Source organism: Macaca nemestrina, chromosome 1, assembly GCF_043159975.1.
Source record: "Macaca nemestrina isolate mMacNem1 chromosome 1, mMacNem.hap1, whole genome shotgun sequence".
Lineage (NCBI taxonomy): Eukaryota > Metazoa > Chordata > Mammalia > Primates > Cercopithecidae > Macaca > Macaca nemestrina.
Window position 1 is genome coordinate 184082735 of NC_092125.1, and position 21699 is coordinate 184104433.

The window sequence follows — 21699 nt, forward strand, 5'->3', positions numbered from 1 at the left end:
AGGTAAATTGACACCAAATTGAGTAGGGCTATTAGTCTCATACAAGTTGTTTAGGCATTATTTAAAACATTTTTCCTGTCTTGTAATATTTAGCCTAATTTTTCTTATAATATGGTTTGCTTTTACTTTCTATTAACTTTTCTTCCCCTCTGGGCTCATGGCTCATAACAAAGTTCCAACTCAAAATCATGCAAAATTTGCCCTCAAATTTTTTAACCATACTTCCTAGCACTGCTCCCTCCTCCAAGCCCCTTATGAACACTCCACTCCAAATGGCTGGTTTACTTGCTCTTACATTGCTTCTGCTCGTGCTGCTTTCCACACCTGAACATTCAAAAAATCCTTTCTTCTTAGTGCCCATTTCTCCAGGTTCCACATCATCATTCCCAGCTAAGGTCAGGTGGCTCCTCTTCTGGCAAGCCTTCTTTGACCACTCACAGCCCTCACTCAATATTGTAGTGCCCATTTCTCCAGGTTCCACATCATCATTCCCAGCTAAGGTCAGGTGGCTCCTCTTCTGGCAAGCCTTCTTTGACCACTCACAGCCCTCACTCAATATTGTTTTGTTGAACTCCACCAGAGGCCACATCAAATAAAGGCAAGGCCAGAAAAGTCAAAATTCTTTTTGAGGGTTATATGTAAATATGGGACTTCTAGGATTATGCCAGTGAGGGTTTATTATGCAGATAACTTTTCTGAGGAATCCAGGAGGAAGAGTTCAAGGAGCAAAGTAGATTCAAAGGTCAAGGGAATCAGAGGTGCATATTGCTAAACTGGAGGATACAACCAAAACAGAAGGACATTAAAAAATATATAGAAAAGACAGCCAGAGAGGAGATTGAGGTGTGTGTGGAAGGCTGGCTCCCGAACTACTGGAACCAAAACCTGCATATGCTGATATTTCTTAGATTTTGATCCAATAAAGTGCTCTTAAAACTAATTTTTGAAATTAAACTAATACATGTTGTAGAAAAAAATCAGAAATACAGATAAGTAAAAAGAAGCAAAAACACATATTCCTTAATTCATCCACTTACATATAATTGTTAATGTTTTAATAAATATTATTCCATAATTAGATATGAATAATGGTTTACAAAACTGACATTATACTGTATATTTTTATATTTTTTGTTCAACTTTATGTCATAAATATATTTCCATATCACTAAATATACTACATAACATATCATAACTTTTTAATGGATATATAGTGTTGTAACTGGACACTTACTATTTGAAATTTAGGTTAGGTTATCTCTATTTTTATGTTATTTCTTGCTATAAATAATACTGTACTGAAGCATCCTCATACAAATGCATTTGTGTACATCTTTAATTATTTTCCTGAAATAAAGTCGTAAAAGTCCAATTGTTGGATCAAATTATTTGTATTTTAAAATATGTATTGTCAAATTACCCTGTATAAATGTTTGTATCAGTTTATACTCTCATTATGCAGTGAATGAAAATAATTATCCAAACCTTTGACAACATTAATGATGACTATCTTGCATCTTTACCAATTAGATGAAAAACAATATTTTTATGCTTTCAAAATTTTTCCATTTTTAAATTTATTAGCGAGTTTGAGTATTTTTGTATCTAAGTTTACATTTTCCTGGTGAATTGCCCGTTTATGATTTTCAGTCATTTTGCCACTAATGATAATTATCAGCATATTTCAATCTTTTTGTGTATTTTTTTCCAAAGGTATTTCTCTGTCAAACACTTCCATTTACTGAAAGTAAACAGAATATGATGCACTGTTTTAAAAAAATTGTATTTTGTTTTATGGCTATATTGCATAGTGATGAAGTTTTGGCTTTTATTGTATCCATCACCCCAATAATGAACATTGTTCCCATTAAGTAATTTCTCATCACCTTCTCACCCTTCCAAGTCTCCAGTGTCTGTTATGTGTACACATTATTTAGCTGCAACTTATAGATGAGAAGATGCCAATAATAACCTCCAGTTCCACCCATGTTGCTGCAAAAGACATGATTTCATTCCTTTTGATGGATGAGTGGTAATCTGTTTTGTATATAGCACGTTTTCTTTATCCAGTGATCCATTGATTCACACTTGGGTGGTTCCATATCTTTGTTATTATGAATAATGCTGTGATAAACATACAAGTGGAGAAGATATCTTTTTGATTTATTGATTTCTTTTCCTATGGGTAGATACACAGTAGTGAGATTCCTAGATCAAATGATAGTTCTATTTTTAGTTCTTTGAGAACTCTCTATACAGGTGTCCACAGAGGTTGTACTAATTTACATTCCCACCAACAGTTGATAAAGGTTCCTTTTTCTACACATCTTCACCAACATCTGTTGTTGACTTTTTTTTTTTTTGAATGGAGTCTCACTCTGTCACCCAGGCTGGAGTGCAGTGGCATGATCTCTGCTCACTGCAAGCTCCACCTCCTGGGTTCATGCCATTCTCCTGCCTCAGCCCAAGTAGCTGGTACTGCAGGCGCCCACCACCACGCCTGGCTAATGTTTTGTATTTTTTTTAGTAGAGACAGGGTTTCATCGTTTTAGCCAGGATAGTCTTGATTTCCTGACCTCATGATCTGCCCGCCTTGGCCTCCCAAAGTGCTGGGATTACAGGTGTGAGCCACCACACCCAGCCTGCTGACTTACCCTTGTCATTCTGACAGGGGTAAGATGATATCTCACTATGGTTTTAATTTGCATTTCTCTGATGATTAGTAATGTTGAACATTTTTTTTTTCTTATGCTTCTTGGCCAATTTTATGCCTTCTTTTGAAAGGCATAAAATATTCATGTCCCCTTCCCACTTTTTAATGGAATTATTTGATTGTTTGTTGTTGTTATTGAGTTACTTGAGTTCCTTGTAAAGTCTGGGTATTAGTCCCCCGTGAGATGCATAGTTTGCAAGTGTTTTCTCTCATTCAGTGGGCTGTCTGTTCACTCTGTTGATTACTTCTTTTGCTGTGCAGAATTTTTTTTAGTTTAATTAACTATCATTTGTCATTTTTGTTTTGTTGCCTGTATTTTTGAGAGCTTCGTGATAAATTGTTTGCCTAGACCAATGTCCAGAAGAGGTTCCCTAGATTTTTGTCTAGTATTTTTATAGATTCGGATCTTACATTTAAGTCTTTATTCCATCTTGAGTTTATTTTTATATATGGTGAGAGAGAGGGGTTCAAATTCATTCTTCTGCATATGGCTAGCCAATTTTCCCAGCACAGTTTATTGACTAAGGTGTCCTTTGCCTGGTGTATGTTTCTGTCAACATTTTTTTTGAGATGGAGTCTTGCTTTGTCACCCAGGCTGGAGTGCAATGGCACAATATTGGCTCACTGCAACCTCCGACTCCCAGGTTTAAGTGATTCTTCTGCCTCAGCCTCCCGAATAGCTGGCATTACAGTCGCCCACCACCACGCCTGGATAATTTTTGTATTTTTAGTAGAGACGGGGTTTTGCCATGTTTTCCAGGCTGATTTTGAACTCCTGACCTCAGGTTTCTGTTGCCTTTTTAAAAGATCAGTTGGATGTAGATGTGTGGCTTTGTTTCTGGGTTCTCTATTCTGTTTCATTGATCAATGTGTCTATTTTTATACCATTACCATGCTGCTTTGTTACTATAGCCTTGTAGTATAATTTGAAGTTACATAATATGACGCTCCAGCTTTGTTCTTTTTGCTTAGGATTGCTTTGTCTATTGGGCTTTTTTTTGGTAGCATATGAATTTTAGGGTTATTTTTTCTAATTCTGTGAATGATGATGTTGGTGTTCTCTTTGATAGGATTGACATTGAATCTGTAGTGTTGGGTGAGAACTAATGTTACTAATTTTTATTCAGAATACAAAAAATAAAAATTAAAACAAATGCAAAAAGTTATAAACTATTTCATGACCCCAACACACACATGCACATGAACACATATGCATGCACAGAGATAAAAATTTCTGCTCTGTTGCTGTGATGTGTCTATTATCTCAGGCAACACAGAATTCCTAGTAATATACAATATAGACACTCAGGGGGCTCTAAAAGTTTATTGTTAAGACATCACCACAACTCTTTCCATTTTGCTAAAGTGCTCATTGTTCTTTTTCTTTGTTACTTACTGTTGGTATTTTGTTTTCAAATTGTCCTATAGCTTAAGGAACTTAGACTAGAAAAATTCTTAAAAGTAGAAAGATGATACAATGAAAGCTAAATAAATATTTTATGACTTGTAATTAATAGAAAACTAGTGACAACTACTAAAATGAATTTAAAAAATGGTCAATAAAATTTATTCTTCTGAAACTCTATTTCATTGGAATGGATGAAAAGTTTAATGAATAATCAGTAAAAGATAATTAATACAAAAACTTCAATGTTAGATAAAAAGGTAGCAAATGTCAAATAATTATTTGTTATATATTTTATACTCAGTTTGCTCACTTTTCACTTTTTCATTCTCTTTTCTGTAGATGTTTAAAGTATATTTTAGTAAAGTCAGTCAATCTTTTAAGTTGTCTTGTTTGGTATTGTAGTCAGAGTTTTTTTCCCACTAAATTATATAAATACCAAATTTTTAACATTTGTGGTTTCATTTTCTTTACATTTTATTTTTTATCTTATCTTAATATTATATATTATAATATATAATATATTATCTTATGTTAATATATTAATGTATAGAATGAGATAGATGTGTAATATATTTTTCCCCCAAATCATTAGCCAGATGATCTTAGCCATTGACTAATATATCCTTTCCCAACTGCTTTCAAATGACATGTTTTTTTATATAAAGTTCTTCTCTGCACTTGGGTTAGTTTGTGGATTTTCTACTCTGCTTCATTGAACTGTTTGTTTGATGCATATATTATACTGTTTCACATACCTATTGTCATCCTGTAAAAGTGTCAACATTCAAGACAAAGTCCTCTTCACTCTTCCCTCACCTCTTTTCAAGTGGAAGGAAGGAGTCTCTTTGGGAGCCAAGAACTGTACAGCCTGGGGCTAGGGGAGGGGTGATGCCCTAAAGAGGTTATTTCCAATTTTAGTAATATTTTAATCACATTTCTTATCATTGTTTCAATTTGTAAACATTTTTCCGATTCTCCATATAAGCAACTTTTATCCATCAGCAGTAATGTGAACTTCATGGTGTGATCTGGTGGTCTTGGCTTCTAAAATACTGAAATGTGACCTTTGTACAAAGTAGGTCAAATCTTGCCAGATTGGATGGAGATTCTCACAGGGAGTGTTCAGCTTCATAAACCCTTGCAAGATCCTCCTCTATCTGGGAAGATCTTGCTCTGCAAACCCAGGGCTCTCATACCTGCTTGATATAGGAATGGTCTTTCTCTGTCTGGGAAGGTCATTCTTTTTTATCAAGTGCTACTATGTAAAGCAAATAATGGACCTTTTCTGTCTAGGAATGTCATCCTTTTGGGTCATGTGCTACTTGCAAACACTTGACTGAAGACTTAATCTCTGTCAGAGAAAGTGTTTTCTTTAACAAAGTACCTGGCTTTGGGAAGGGTATATGTGAGGCAGGAGCAAAGACACTGACTGAATTGGTCATATTATAGTCTGGGCAGGGAGATATTGGTAGGGTTACAGATATTGTACCCGTTTGTCTCAGAATAAGTGGTTGATATATTTTTCCTTTGTAAATTGCTTTTTTGACTAATTTACAGAAACATACTGACTTCTATTTAAAAAACATCATTATTTTAGCCATATTGTGGCATGCATTTTGACCTGTATTCTGTGCCCATAGATAATTTTTGTGCCCCCCCCTTTTTTTTTTTTTTGTAAAATGGTGTTGATCCCTGCTTTAATGAGCTAACGCATGTAAGGCAATAGAAAAATTCTCTTTAGTTGATATTCAAGAAATGTTTATTCAATTGCTGGTTATACTTAGAAAGTTGATAGGGTATTATAGAAATATGACCCCTGTTTAGAAACCCTAGACCCTTCTCTTTGGTGAAATCCCCAAATCTGCAGATTCTGTGCTTAAACTAATTCCCAAATCTATGCCCAGCCTGCAGTGTGACTCACACTTGCAGGGCTAGTGTTGGGGCTAGGTAGTTAAAAGCTATGCCAAAGATCAGGTGTCTCAGAATATGTTCAAATCCAAGGTCAAGGTGAGGTAGAATCAGAAACCCAATAGACAAGGATATGAGGGATTGTGTGGATATTGAAGCAGGCGAATATGAGCTCAAGAGTCATATAGGATCCTAGCGAAATCTGAATTGTGTGTCAGCAAGGCATATAGAAATCTGATTAAATGGTTGTGATAGTGATAATCCTCAGGATTTGAAGAGATTAGAGCATAGCTAACAGGAGAATAGATTGAAGACCTAGCACTAAGAAAACCTTGGCATAATAATCCAGAATCTTAAAATATCCATGCAGAAAGAGACCTGAGTAGTCATCTGATTCAGCCCCTAAGGTTGTATTTGAAGCTCCTCTGTAGCTGGGCTTCTGAGAAAGGAAAATGGAAACGGGAGAACAAGAGTAAGTGCAAGCAGATTGAGGACCACTGGAAAAGGATCGTCTTTTGACTTGAGGTGAAGAATTTAGATCATCACCAGGATTAAGCACTCATATTTGTAGCTTATTTTCTAAACTGACCAGGTCATGGAGCACAACCAGTTTAAAGGTACATGTTGAGTTTAGAAGCCCAGAGTCAGAGGGGATAGTAGAAGTCCAGGACCCAGATTAAAGAACAGCAGGAACATGGATTACCTGTCTGGATGTCTGTGTGTGGGGGCGAGGTGTAGGTGGTATTGTGGGTGTGGTTGTGAAGAAGGGAGGTGAAGCAATGGGCAGAATAAAGAGGCTCAGAAGCTCAGAAGCCACTAACTTGGAAGAAAATCATTTGATGGGTTGATAGTAACTTGTAGATATATAAACAGACTAGATTGAGAGGTAGGAATTGGAAAACTAGCAGAACTGCGCTGTGGCATGCCAGAAATAATAGTGCCTGAAGATAGTGTAAGAAGTACATTCTCTGGCAAATAAGAGAACCATGTCAGGAGGGCAGAAAAACTGCAATGGATTTTCCTGAACTCATAACAATATAAAAAGGACACTGTGCCCATGCAACAGGGAAAGGGAATAGCAAAATAAATACAGATTTTAAAATGGACAGACCTGGGTTTGAATTTCTGTGCCACCACTTGGTAGATAGGTGACCTTGGATACAGTGGAAGCTAAATAATGGTAATCTACTTAAAGTTTCCAGGACAATGCCTAGGATAGAGTGGATGCTTAGCAGATAATAATTCTTGATTCCCTTTTCTTCATAAAAGTATATTAAACTAAATGTAATTAAAGGTGAAAGCACATGGTCAATGGCCCAGTAACTTTTTTCTGTCTTGCAGTGTAACACAAAGGCATAGTTTTTAATTGGAGTGGTATATAATTCAACTCTAAATGAGGGAAATGCACCTAATTTTGTATTTACTTGGATAATGAACAAGGAAGGGACTGAAAGAAGGGATGAGTAAATATTCCCGAGCAACATGAAATTCAATGTTTTAACTTTTTACATAGTGAAAAATGTATGAGCTTTGTTATCACAAAAACGTGAATTTGAATCTCAGCTCTTTTGTATCCATTTGATTTAGGGCTATGTAATCATCAGGATAAACTAGTCTATATTGCAGCATAATATAATGAAAGCTAATTCCCTGAGCATGTTCTATATTTCAGGAATTGTTTTAGGTACTGATATTCTACGTTTAACAAAGCAGACATGATCCTGCCTGCCTTCATAGAGATGACAGTCTAGTTTGCTTTCAGCTAGAGTTCTCTTGGCTCAGCTGAAAGGTATCATAAAGATGAGGGAAGGGGATTTCTCTCCTGTGAAATCAAACTGATGGGAAAATATGATGAAGGGGAACTAACAAAAGACCATACTCCATTCTACAGATGGTGGCTTTGCTTTCCTGAGCAGTCCTAGTGAGACTTACTGAAGTCAAAGTAGAGTATATTATATATACCTTTTCCCATAAATTGTAATGTTGGGATAGACCATTAGCATACGTGTGTAGTTTTTTTTGAGGATATTATGAAATTGTGCTTATATGTTCTCTTATGTCTATACCGTAAATGTGAGAGTGTCTTATGGGGTGAGATGATAAATAGTCTCTTTCTTAGTTTTAATCCCGAAATCCCTAAGTCCCAAGAAGCCTCTCAGTGCAATGCAAACCAGGTATCTAATATCCACAAATAAAACCATATAGTATCAAATAGGATGGCGCATATGATTATTTTCCCAGTCCCAAATTACAATGTGATTTTAAGAGACTATTTCAGAGAGGTGGCCATGATATACTTAAATGAAAACTGAACTGGAAGTCAGAAGATTAAAAACCTGAGGATTCTTACAAGCTTTTAGCTAGCTACTTCATTGCTTTAAGCCTCAGTATTTCCACCTGTAAGAGGAATATTTAAAAAACAATCTCATAGAGTTTTTTTTTTTTTACACACAAATTCTACTTGAAAACATGGCTGTGGAAACTTTTTAAAACAATAATGTGCAATCCAAATGTAAAGGAAAATGATGATAATGACAATGATGATAACAATGATCATGATGACAATGATGATGATAATTTAGATCCAGTGAAGTCAAGACTCTTAGAAATGTTCAGTAGTTTCATACCATGTACAGATGCGAGTGATAATCTCTCATTATTCATTCAAAGAATAAATATTTACTGAGCCCCTACTGTGTGCCAAGTATTGTGACACAAAGGGCCTTGATGATCTAATCCTATTTTCCTCTCCAATCCCATCTCCTGCTTCTCTTTCACCTCTTAAATACCTCAGGGTTTCTTCTCTTACCCCCGCTCTGCTGATGTTATGCACTCTCTTTTTATGATTTAATGTACACCCAGAGTTTCAATAAGGTCCCAGAACACTTATCTCTAGCCCTTAACTGTCTGCTAGAAGCCATACCCCATTTGTAACTGCCTTCTACACATGTACCCTTGAGCATTTCACATACACCTCAAACTAAACTCGTCTAAAACTGTTATTGAATAGTAACAATAATTTTGTTATTAGTATTATTATTTGAGACAGGGTCTTGTGCTGTTGTCCAGGCTGAAGTGTAGTGGCGCAATCTCAGCTTCCTGCACTCTGCCTCCTGGGTTCAAGTGATTCTCATACCTCAGCGTCCTGAGTAGCTGGGATTACAGGTGTGTGCCACCATGTTTAGTTAATTTTTATACTTTTAGTAGAGAAGGGGTTTTGCCATGTTGGCCAGGCTTGTCTTGAACTCCTGGCCTCAAGTGATCTGCCTGCTCGGCCTCCCAAAGTGCTGGGATTACAGGCATAAGCCACCACACCTGGCCAAATTTATTTCCTTCCATTTGCTCTTTCTCCTTTGTTCTGCATTTCATTCAGAGTATCATCTTTTCAACTCTAATACAAGATGGAAATATAATAGTCTTTTCAAATTTGTTCTTATCCCAAAATCCAAATATCCAAGTACCACAGATTATATTCCCTGCTATCTCTCAAAGACATTTCCTACTCTTTAAATTCATCACCACAGTCTTATTTCAGGCTTTTACCTATTCTCAGCTTTACTGCATTCAGTTTCTTCCTAGCCTTCCTGTGTTTATGGTTTTCTCTCCTGATTGCTGCCCTGCATCCCAGTTTTGCAATCCATTCTCCAAATCAACTCAATAATCTTTCTAAAATAATAATCTGATCTTATAACTTTTTGGTCCATGATTCTTTAATGACTTTGTAGTGTTTAAAATAAAGTTCATAATCTAGAGCTTAATATATGAGACTTTTTATGACCTAGAATTGTCTACCTCTCTAACTTCATCTTCTACTATTTACTCTGCTCTCTTTATACACCCACACAGCTCCAACCATAAAGAACTACTTGTAATTTCTTATCTATCAACCACAGGATCTCAAACTTCGTTGTTTTATACATTGTTTCCTCTGCCTGAAATATCATTCTTCCCCCTACTTTCTAATTTTTAAAAATTTTTTAGTCCACCAGTCTCCCACTCATCTTATAAATGTCAATTACTCTGGAATTTTTTTCCTGATCACCTAAACCCTTGGGTACCACCTAAATGTTTGTGCTCCTAGAGCTTCATATTTGATTATTTTCTGGCCCCAATTGTTCTGTATTATAATTGCTTTCTTATCTCCCCTATAGGTTAATAAGTAATTTGAGGCAGGGATTATGTCTAGCATAATACCTAGTACATAGTAAATGTTTCTAAAGGACTGAGTGGATGAGTGAACGAATGAACCAGGTTTAATTGTGCTAGTACTTTAGAGTGTTCATAAACACAGCAGAGGGATCTTGGAACAGTTGGGGACACTAACCAAGTTTATGGAGCCAAATTATATAGAAGTGCTATATTAATTAGAACTCTTTGCTTGTGACAGAAATCAACTCAAGCTAGTTTAAGTTTAAAAAAAAGAGTTTTAAAATAAGATACATAAGTGTCTCATAAGTACCATGAGTACTTATCGGACACTCTTTGTTCCTTAACTCAGCCTTTATTTTTCTGTTTTTCCTTCCTGTCATGCTTTTTCTGCATGTCTTTCCCTAAGACAGAATGTGGTGACCATGCAGTTCTCTTTATCTTATAATCTACCCTGTGTGCATCATATTAGTCATCAAATCCCAAACGTCATACTTCCTCAGCATCTCTAAAATCAATCACTTTGTAGGGGACTACATGCCTCGAGACTGGCTGTCTCTCCTAATTTTGATGTCCTGTTGAAAAAAATCTAATTTGTCTAACTCAGTCAATCAGCTATGACCTGGGGGTCAGAGTTACACATTGCAGATTTCAAGCTACAGATCCACTCCTTTGGATCAGGGGTGGAGGAGTCTAACTTTTGATAACCAAGTACTATATAACTGTATCCCAAGTATTTCCTATCTGCTGAGTTGAGCAAGTCTAAAAGTATTTCTAGGTTGAAGCAAAGCTATTTGCATATTTCATGTTTAGCAGCCTCTTCATTCTGGTTGGAGTTAGAGATTGAAAGGATCCCAGCTAATAGATGGGGCACCGAGAATGGTGGCAAATTCCCCAAAGGGATGGCTTGATAAGAGTGATAAGAGTTGTAATCTGTCCAGTCAAATGGGATGGAGTTTAAAACAGTGCTTTATTCTCACAGGAAATCTTATTGATAACTGAAGTGAAAACTAAGAGCTTGGGCATATCCTGGATGTAATGAATTAGGGCCCTGTGACAGCAGTGGAAGAAAGTCTGCAGGTAAATGGTAAATTGAGGCTCATGACCCAGCATCTAATAAAAGCTTATTTAATGTTTTTTATTAAATGAATGAGTAAGTTGGGCCTGCTCCCAAGCACTAAGCCCTGAGGTCAGGGTGTTATAAGCCTTATTCTAGATCCCACTTTCTGATACGGATAGGGCTTTTCATGTACATGCTTGATGTTTACCGGTTTGATGACTGGGTGGGACTAAGATATAAGGTGCAGGTCTCCAGTACCTACCACTTAGTAAGGTCAGGGACCTTGGGGAATGGTCATGGAGAAAGAGTACAATGTTCTCATTTAGCACTTGGATACTCCCTTCTTTTAAAGACCAAAAAAAAAAAAAGGAATTACAGTTAGTTGTATAGGGTACATCTACCTTGTGAGTTTCTGGTAGTCAGGGACAGGTTTTATTATTTTCAGTTTCTAGCCCAGGATCTGACATGTAGTATTTACTTAACAAATGTTACTTAAATAAGAGAAAGGATAAATAATTTCTAAGTACAGTATCATCAACCTAATGTTTGCTTTTTCCTCAAATAAACTTGAATTAAAGTGTATCAGTTATCTCAGTTATCTGGCTGCTGCAGGACAGTTTTAGGAAATGTACTTCCTCTACTGGTTTTACCTTTAAGAAATCACTCCAGAATTACACAGAAAATGCTATTACTAGTCAATTAGATACCATGCACAATGTCAGACACAGAATAAATGTTTCTCTTCCAGACAGAATAACTGTTACCTTGTTGTAATTGATATTCATGGAAAGAACTCTGTCATATTCTATGCTCCAAACTCTTTGTCATCCTCTGCTGAACACTCATTTAACTGTCTTCTAGACATTGACTTGTCACTAGGGATGAGGTTTTTTTAATGATACATTTAAATTTGTTGCTTCATAGTGGATGCAAAGCCACTGGAGACTGGCTTTTTTTGGTATCCACCTACCTATATTTATATTTGACTCTCCAAATGGGAGATTCCTTAGTCAGTAAGCATAAATGACTTATTTATGACATTATGCTCTTTCTTTTTTTTTTCTTATTAAGCAAAGGCAATTTATATTATGCAGCTTTCAAATGTATTGTTCTGGTCACAGTTTAGAAGTTTCTATTTTTATTTGTGTAAAATACTTCTGAAGTGAGCATCCCAAGACACACAAAGTACAAATGTGAGATCAAGGACAAGAGCAGTAAAATAGGCCAGACTCTCCAGATTTTGCAGTTTTTTTCTCTTTATATCTTTTTATGGTATGACAGAGTTTTCAGTAAGATAGGGTTATTTAATGACTCTACTGTGAAAGCAAGGCCTTACATGGCAGCAAAAAACTATTTGTTCATCCAGTGGGTGTTTATTGAGCAATTGCTAACCCTAAAGGCCAGGGGCCTAATGTTTTTTGGGTTTTGTTTTGTTTTGTTTTTGTTTTTGAGATGGAGTCTTGATCTGCCACCTAGGCTGGAGTACAGTGGTGTGATATCAGCTCACTGCAAGCTCCACCTTGCGAGGTTCACGCCATTCCCCTGCCTCAGCCTCCCAAGTAGCTGGGACTACAAGTGCCCACCACCACGCCTGGCTAATTTTTTTTTAGTAGAGACGGGGTTTCACCGTGTTAGCCAGGATGGTCTGGATCTCCTGACCCCGTGACCCACCTGCCTTGGCCTCCCAAAGTTCTGGGATTACAGGTGTGAGCCACTGCGCCAGGCCCAGGGGCCTAATGTTTATGCAACCATCATTAGGTTTTGTGGAGTGTCTCCTCAGGATACACTTTAGGCTGATGGAATGCTCTTTCTTCTTAGTGAAACCTGTGCTCCTGAACTCCTGTCTGGCCTCTTCCCTGGTGAGCAGAGGGTGCTTCTTTTCCCCTTTTACATAAGATCTAGGTAAAGTAAAGGAATACCTGATGCTGTGCTTCCTTTCTGTTGCCCCCTCCTCTTTATTCCTATGCCCAAACAAGAGGCTACTGTAGACCTGTCTTATTTCTGCTGAGTGAAAGGGAGAGAAGAGATTACATAAAAGGAAGAAAAGATTCTCTCAAGCTCACCAAGCTCATTACTGCCTTTAAGGATTTTGCCCTAGCTAATTCCTTTGCCTAGAAAGGTACTCCCCCTACCTCTGTTCTCATGGTTTCTTAGATCTCAGTAAATGTTGTATTTTCTGCAAGCTTTTCCTGAGCACTCACTCTACAGCAGCTTTGTGTATAATCCTATTATATCACTATTTTAATTCTTTGTATAATTCCTGCTATTATCAGATTTTTCTTGTTTGTTAATATATTTGTTTATTATTTGTATCCTCCAATACAATATAAACTCCAGTGAAGCAAGGATCTTGTCTATATTGTTAACCACTATATCCCCAGTCCCCAGAATTATCCCTGGCACATAGTTGGCATTCAGTAAATATAAGCTGAAATTAATAAATATATTCCTAACAACAACTTTGCAAGGTACATATTATTGTTTCTGATTTATAGAAGGGAAAACAGAAGAATAACTTCCCCAAGATAATGCAGTCATAAATTATTGAGCAAGGGTCAAATCAGATTTCACTAAGCCCAAAGCCTATACTCTTTAATTAAACCATTAAGGCTTACTTCTGCCATTGTTCATCTCTGAGGTTGCTATTAGAGTGAATTAGACTGGTTTATTATTCATAAGGGGTTCACGCATTAGTAGGAATGATGAATAAATCAGTGGTTATAAGGTAGTATCATAGGTATCATAATAAAGGCATGAGTAAATTATTATGGTGTTACAAAGAAGGGGCCAAGAAAAACTTATTGGGAAGTGTCTTTAAAGAAAATTGGAATTTTGCCAGGCAGAAAGGGGTGGATTGTATGGCAAGAGAGAGACATTATAATGTGTGTCTGATAATGGGAAAAAATGTTCTGCATAACTGTAGTGACCATGTGGGCTCCTTATTTAAGGCCCTGCATTGATATTCCAGTATCACACCATGGTCAGTCCAGAGGCCAGATGAAAGAACCTTAGTTATAATACATCTTCAACCAGGCTTTTAGATGCCCAGAACTATAGGTATCTTTGGTTAAATTGATCCTACTCCTACTTCCTCTCACCTGCTGGACATTGCAGAGTAATTAAGACCATAGACTTTGACTGAAGATTACTTTTGTTCAAATCCAGACTCTGCTAGCTATGTGAACTTGGGCAAGTTACTTACCCGCTCTGTAAAATGAGTATATTAACAATACTTACCTGATATGAGTGTTGTGAAACTGAAATGCTTCAATATAATTAATGTGTGTAGAACAGAATCTGGTACATAGTAAGTATTCTTTATTATTATTAATAGTAGTAAGGAGATGAATGTGTGTGCTTAGAATATCAAACTTAAGTCTTGAGGGCCAGGGCAGGTGTGTGAAGGAGGGTAGGTGGTGATATAAAGAATGCATACTATACTTATTGCACCTTGCAGCATTTGTGTTAGGGTTAAATGACACAATGTGTACAAAGTGCTTGCCACATAGTAAGCACTCAAGAAATGGTTAGTGCTGTCTTCATGATGATAATGATGATGATGATTATAATGCTCATTACTGTCTGAACCCTGGACCACGTGACTGATTCCTTGCTATTTGGCACTTGGCTAGTCATTGTGGGTATTGATATTGAAAAGACAGGCATGAACCACACCCACTTACAACGTATATGTGAATTTAGGCTGAGTGCAGGGATAATCATGGGTTATTCATTTCTGCATTCAGTGCCTAACACTGTGTGGTTGCTTGATAACTATCAAATTGATTCATTAATTAGTATGAAGTTATCTCATTTTACATGATATTAATTTGAGTTGACATCCGTCAAATGGAAGGATTAAAATCAACCTTATGTCACATGTTAAGGGTCTTTTCAGAATATAGTCTTCCTTTTACTTGTCTTTACCTCCCAGTTATTATGTCCTTAAAGTTATGGAAATTAAGGTCAATCTGAAAGAAACCAAACAAATACCAGTTTTTTGGAATCAAGTGAAAAAGACTGTAATTGCACCAATATTTAAGGTCCAGTGCTACACAAAGCACTGTATATATTCTTAACACTTTATGTTCTTATTTAGTCCTTACGACTCTGAGCTGTGTAATGGGGAAATTGACCTGAGACACAAAGAACTCCAGGTACTTGTCCAGAGCCACTCATATAGTAAATGGTTGAAACATGACTAGAGTTAAGGTCTTCTTATTTTCAATCTTGTGCCTATTTTGCTTGGTATTTATGCCTCACTAAAATGTTCTTTTGATAACCTTAATATCTCCCAAAGATAACCTTTTCTTACACTATCCAACTTATGGATGATATTTGTCATTGATTCTTGTGAAAAGATAGCTGAATCCCAAATCTAAGGAGTTAATGAAACAATCTTAATGATGAGAAAACAGCCTAAGAACTCCAAAGATAAGCTTAATGAAGGATTTTCAGGTAATCGGGGTTGATTTTTACAGCAAGAGTCCTGTGCTATGACCTCCTCATACATTGCTATGCACCCGTGAAATATACCCTACCGCCTTCGCTGGATTAAACATTTCCAAGAGGCAGGGGCACCTTTGCTGAGCAGAGGGCGAGCACTGTTTAAACTAATGTACTGGCCTGGCACTAATGGTGGAAGTACATCAATGGTAAGTATTGTCTAAGTGCTAGTTGTTACTGATATCTGATCAGTGCTCATGCTGTACTTCTACACTGTATCAGAAAGGTTTTTCCAGATCGATTCAGGGGAGAGATGCTAGCTAGTGGCTAGAGAAATGGCAGAATTATGGTCTGGCTCTAAGGAAAGAAATTGCAGGAACTGAGTGAAAGGGTCAATTTGTGATTGAGTGGTCCTCCTAAAAACTTGAAATAAAAACCAGGATCATAAAAAAGAAAAATTTTATTCATTTGACAAATATTTATTGAGAATCTATCATAAGGCAACTACTGGACTGGGCTGGGATGTAAAACTGAGCAAAACCAGGCCTAGATATTACAGTGCTTATAGTCTAATAGGGCAGGTAGATATTAATCATCTATTCCCACAAAATAAACAGGTGTAGGAAAATGGGTGTGGAAAAAATTACCAAGAGAAGGCATGGTAGATATGGTCTAGTGACACAGGGAGATTTCTCTGAAGAAGTGATTATTAAGTTAAGGTTTGGAACAGGCTAGATGTTGATTAGGTTGTACAGAGGATCAGAGACTCCATATTATTATCCCCATCTACTCATAAGAAAACTAAGGCTCAGAGAGCTTAAGAAACTTACGTAAGGTCATACAGATAGTAAATGGTGGATCCATGATAAACAGAAAATTACAATAAACCAAAAAATCTAACTCAACATGATAAATGCAATCATAGCAGTATGATTAGATTCTGGCAGTTACTGGCAGTTCTAGGACAAAGCGTAAAAATTTTTTCAGTTTTTATAATTTCAACTTTTATTTTAGATTCAGAGGGTACATGTGCAGGTTTGTTAAATGGGTTTATTGAATGATGCTGAGGTTTGGGGTACGAATGATCCCATCGCCCAGGGAGTGAGTAAAATACCCAATAGGTAGTTTTCCAGCCCTTGCCCCTGTACTCATTCCCCCCCCAATAGTTTCCAACGTCTGTTGTTCTCATTCTATGGGGTGTCTGTTTGCTCCGTTGATAGTTTATTTTGCTGTGAAGACACTCTTTAGTTTAATTAGGTCCCACTTGTATATTTTAATTTTTGTTGCAATTGCTTTTGAGGACTTAGTCTTTAATTCTTTGCCAAGACTGATGTTCAGAATGATATTTCTTAGTTTTTCTTTTAGAATTTTTATAGGTTGGGGTTCTCACATTTAAACATTTTGTTCATGTTGAGTTAGTTTTTTTATTTGGTAAAAGGTAGGAGTCCATTTTTATTCTTCTGTATATGGCTAGCCAGTTATCCCAGCACTGTTTATTGAATAAGGAGTCCTTTCCCCATTGCTTATTTTTGTTGATTTTGTTGAAGATCAGATGGGTGTAGGTGTATGGATTTATTCTAGGTTCTCTATTCTGTTCTGTAGGTGTGTGGATTTATTCTGGGTTCTCTATTCTGTTCCATTGGTCTATGTGTCTGTTTTTGTACCAGTACCATGCTGTTTTGGTTACTGTAAACTTATAGTTTAGTTTGAAGTCCTGTAATGTGATGCCTCCAGCTTTGTTCTTTTTGCTTCGGATGGCTTTTGCTATTCAGGCTCTTTTTTGGTACCATATGAATTTTAGGGTAGTTTTTTTTTAATTCTGTAAAAAATAACATTGGTTGTTTCATAGGAATAGTGTTGAATCTGTAGATTGCTTTGAGCAGTAAAATTTTTCTTGATGGCAATGGCAATTGTAAATGTACTGTATAAATGTACGTTATAAATGTACGATGTACAGTGAATGGGCGAGGCATGGTGACTCATGCCTGTAATCCCAGCACTTTGAGGGGCCTAGGTGGGTGGATCATATGAAGTCAGGAGTTCAAGACCAGCCTGGCCAACATGGTGAAACCCCGTGTCTACTAAAAATACAAAAATTAGTTGGGCATGATGGCAAATGCCTGTAGTCCCAGCTACTTGAGAGGCTGAGGCAGGAGAATCTCTTGACCTCAGGAGACGGAGGTTGCAGTGAGCTGAGATCACGCCACTGCACTCCAGCCTGGGCGACACAGCAAAACTCCATCTCCGAAAAAGAAAAAAAGAGAATGATCTTTGGTGAGTGATAAACTTCTACATTGAAAGCTAAGAGGTAGCACTCTATTTATTTTCAATAGGAATTGGCAGAAAGGGAGAGGAGTGCAGTGTGTGTTTGGAAATCAGTACCTAGAGGAGGAATCAGATCAGGCAGCCAGGTCAGCAGGAAGTTCGTATGAGGATTTAGAAACCCAAAGTCTAAATTATGGCTGAGTACAGATTGTAATGGGAGCAGTCAACGATATTCAAAAAAAAAAAAAAAAAAAAGATAATCAAAGATATTTAAAGTAGAGTATTCAAAGTTCAGGATAAAGGAGAGATAGAAGCCAGACGTGGGGCCTTACTAAGACTTTTGAAAGCTCTAGGCTTTCTTACTTTTTGAGTTCTAACTTTCATCATATCAAACATCAAAATGTGCCATTCAAATTAAGTAAAGTTAATATATATCTTTAAAAAGAGTTGAGTTGAAGTTCAATTGGGTAGTTGTCATTTTTGTAGGTATTTAATTTTTACTTATTTCAGTTTTGCAGGGTTGTTTTGTTTTACTTTTGAGATGATATTTTCTTAAAGTCTCAAAACGTTTTCATAGGCTCTTGAAAGCCCTTAGGATCTGAACTTCAGCGCCTAATGATAAATAAAACACGCATAATCAGAAGAGGAAGTTAAGTAGTAACAGGCAGGAGCAATGAGCAGGTAATCATAGCCTTCCAAAGATCATTAGAATAAAGAGTAAGACACTAGTAGATTATCAGGTCACTTGTCTCCAATGCTGACCTCGCATTGCCAAGGGAGTAGTAGATTGTTATTTGTTCATATTCTTAGAAGCTGAACAAGACCTTGTATGTTCATTCTCCATCTATTTTTTTAAACTACTACTGGGGCACCCACTTCTGACTTTCCTTATTCACTGTCCCACACTGATAGCCACAAGGACAATATTAAAAAAACAACAAGAACAAAAACAATCTAATTTATGAAATTGTCAGTTCTACAGCACTCTACGCCTCACTCCCTACTTTCCACTTTTAGTCCTTTAGTCTCTGCCAAACTTGGCTTCATAGACTCACCTAGTTTGCATAGTCTCATTTGAGTCGGTGGATTTTTTTTGTTTATCTGACTTGGCCATGGCAAAATATTTTGGGGGAATCAGAGTTGTTGCTTTTCACATTGTGTCTTCAATACCTATAGAGTGATCAAGGTAGAGTGTTTGCCTTAGTTTTCAAAGTGAATCCTACGGTTTAAAAAAGGTATGTGACTACATAGGGCTTCAAAGCCATTGGTGGTGAAAATAATATTAGAATTCATATTTTCTCATTTCTAGTCTTGTGCTATTTCTTAGTCCTAATGTATCTTGGCCTTTGTTTTATTTTTCACCTGTAAAACAGGATGAACTCTAGTAGTAAATAAAAGCAAAGTAGTTGTATGTACATCATGTATTTAAATAAGTAGAGTTAAAATGCAGACTAAAATCATAATATTAATATCAGTTAACATCTTTAAGTTGTTTTATAGATTAAAAGAAAAACTTTTCCTAATGTTCTATCTCATTTATTTCTCATAATGAACTTGTCATTTGTCTATGCTTATTTTCCATATTTTAGAGATTAAAAAACCAATATCATTCCCTCTTAAGAGACTCACTCAAGATCACATAGGCATCAAATGGTATAGCCATAAGTCAGGTTTGGTATTCTGATGACAGATTCTATTTTCTATCTTCTATGGCATATCATTGCCTTTCTCCAACTTCAAAATAGTAGAAACCCCTTAATATAGTTTCAATTAATATGAAAATTGAAATAACTCAAGCTAATGTTTTCATTTTCTACGCAAACTTATTTTTAGTAGAGAAAATAATTGTATAAACCTCTTTGTAAGAAGGATTATTTGTAGCCCTCCAGAGATCTGATAGCTTTTGAACAGTTCAGAAATGTCTGCTTTCACAAATCAATATGAATACTTTACATGTGTGCCTTTAAGTGAATCTCCAAATTATCTGTACTAAATGGTAGTTTATTGGCCTGTTTTTTGTTACTACAAATATTAAAAAATAATACAATTGCATTAATTTTAAATATTCTGTGATTCATACATTTAATTAAATCAGAACCTTCTTTTAATCATGAGAATGACAAAATTCCTTATAGTTTTATCCTTTTATAGTATCAAGGTGCCTTTGCGTTCGTTATGTCCTTTGATCTTGAAGACAATTCTGTAAAATGAATAAGGCAAATATTATTTTCATTTTACAAATGAAGAAACCAAGGATAGAGAGGTGAAAGGACTTGTTGAAAGTCACACAGCAAGGGTGTACGAAAGTCAGGTTGCTTATTGATACTGATGTTATATAATTTAGCAATCTTTTCAAAGGCTACAACAGAATCTTTTATTATATTACAAACTCATGGTACAGGAAACATCTCTATCTTATTTAGCTTTGTAACTTCAGTGCCTAGCACAATGTGTGGCATAATGGAAATGCTCAGTAAATATTGGTTGAGTGAATGGAGAAGGGTTTGGTGTCATAGAGTCACAGGTCTTGAGGAGAAACAGCCCATGGGAGGACTGGGCTAAGGGAAGCGTTTTTGAAAAGTGTGTTGGATCTCAGTATTTTTTATAGATAGGAAGGCCCTGGGTTTTCCCTGATATATTGGCCTCCAGACTGAATGAATGTAACCTAACTTTGCTGCACAGCCCCCGTGACATCCTTATGTCACAGCACTTATCACACTGTATGTTATTTGTTCAGTTGTCTGGCTTCCCTTACAAACTGTGAATCTCTTGAGAGCAGGGGTGGATTCCCATTATACTTCAGTCTATGGACTGCATGTGGCATATGATAGGCAACAGGTAGAATGAGTGAATGAATGAATGAACAAATAATATGATTCAGTGTATAATAGCAAAGGTAGGGAGATTATTGATAAAGGAACAGAATTTGTAACAGTGAATCATTAACACAATTTAGTCTGATTCAATATTAGATTGGTAAGAAAGGTAGCAGCAGCAGTTTTCCATGGTACATTTACTTTTAAAATAGCACATATATATATTTATGGTTGTAAATGCTTCCAGAAGTCATTAAAAGATTGTTATATTGAATGTTTCTAATAAATTTGAGTCTCTATCTTTTAATTTTTTGTAAAGGAGTACTTTGTGCTTAAACTCTCTGTGGACATTTCATCTAGTCTTAAGGTATACTTGCCTCAGTTATATTCTCTGCAAAATAGAGGTAGTAGCGCTTTCCTCTATTAAGTCAAACAGTACTTCTGAAAGTTCCTAGCATAGTGCCTGGCTTATAGTATGAATGTTACAAATGTTTATTGAATAAGTGACCCTCATTCTCCTTTGTCTTCATGCTTCTCTGACCCTCGTTCTTTTGTCACTGAACTCTTGATCCTTTCAGCAAAAACCTTGGGATGAGAAAAACAGTAAGGCATTATGGTGGCAAGTGAAAATTCTTCTTTTATATATTATGTGCTGTGACCATGCTACTGATACTAAGAGAAATGCCCATTTCTACCCTGGTAATACTGATTTTTTTTGTCCTCAACCTTCAAAGAGTTTTGTAATTCATATAAATTTCCCCTCTTGGAGTATATTTTCCTTTAAGAATGGACTTTGGGTCTTGGTACTAGATATGTTGGTTCAATACTCTCATTGTCCTTGATTTGGACTTCCACTTCTTCACAGTCCAAATTACCCTTCATGCAAAGGTGAACTTTGTGATACACACTTGAGGTGATGTGTAAATGCTTTCACTGG

At 36.4% G+C, this 21699-nt stretch overlaps 1 protein-coding gene across 19 annotated transcripts in view; it reads left to right on the plus strand.

Annotated features, from left to right (window-relative positions):
• LOC105495012 (BEN domain-containing protein 5) overlaps positions 1–21699 on the plus strand; it is a 1475945-nt gene that overhangs the window by 433665 nt on the left and 1020581 nt on the right. The window contains exon 4 of one of the 19 annotated variants that reach the window (XM_071093313.1): positions 11158–11255. The exons of the other annotated variants lie outside the window; for them this stretch is intronic. The gene's annotated coding sequence lies outside the window, so the exon portion shown is untranslated. The remainder of the gene's footprint in view (positions 1–11157; positions 11256–21699) is intronic. 19 annotated transcript variants of the gene reach the window in all.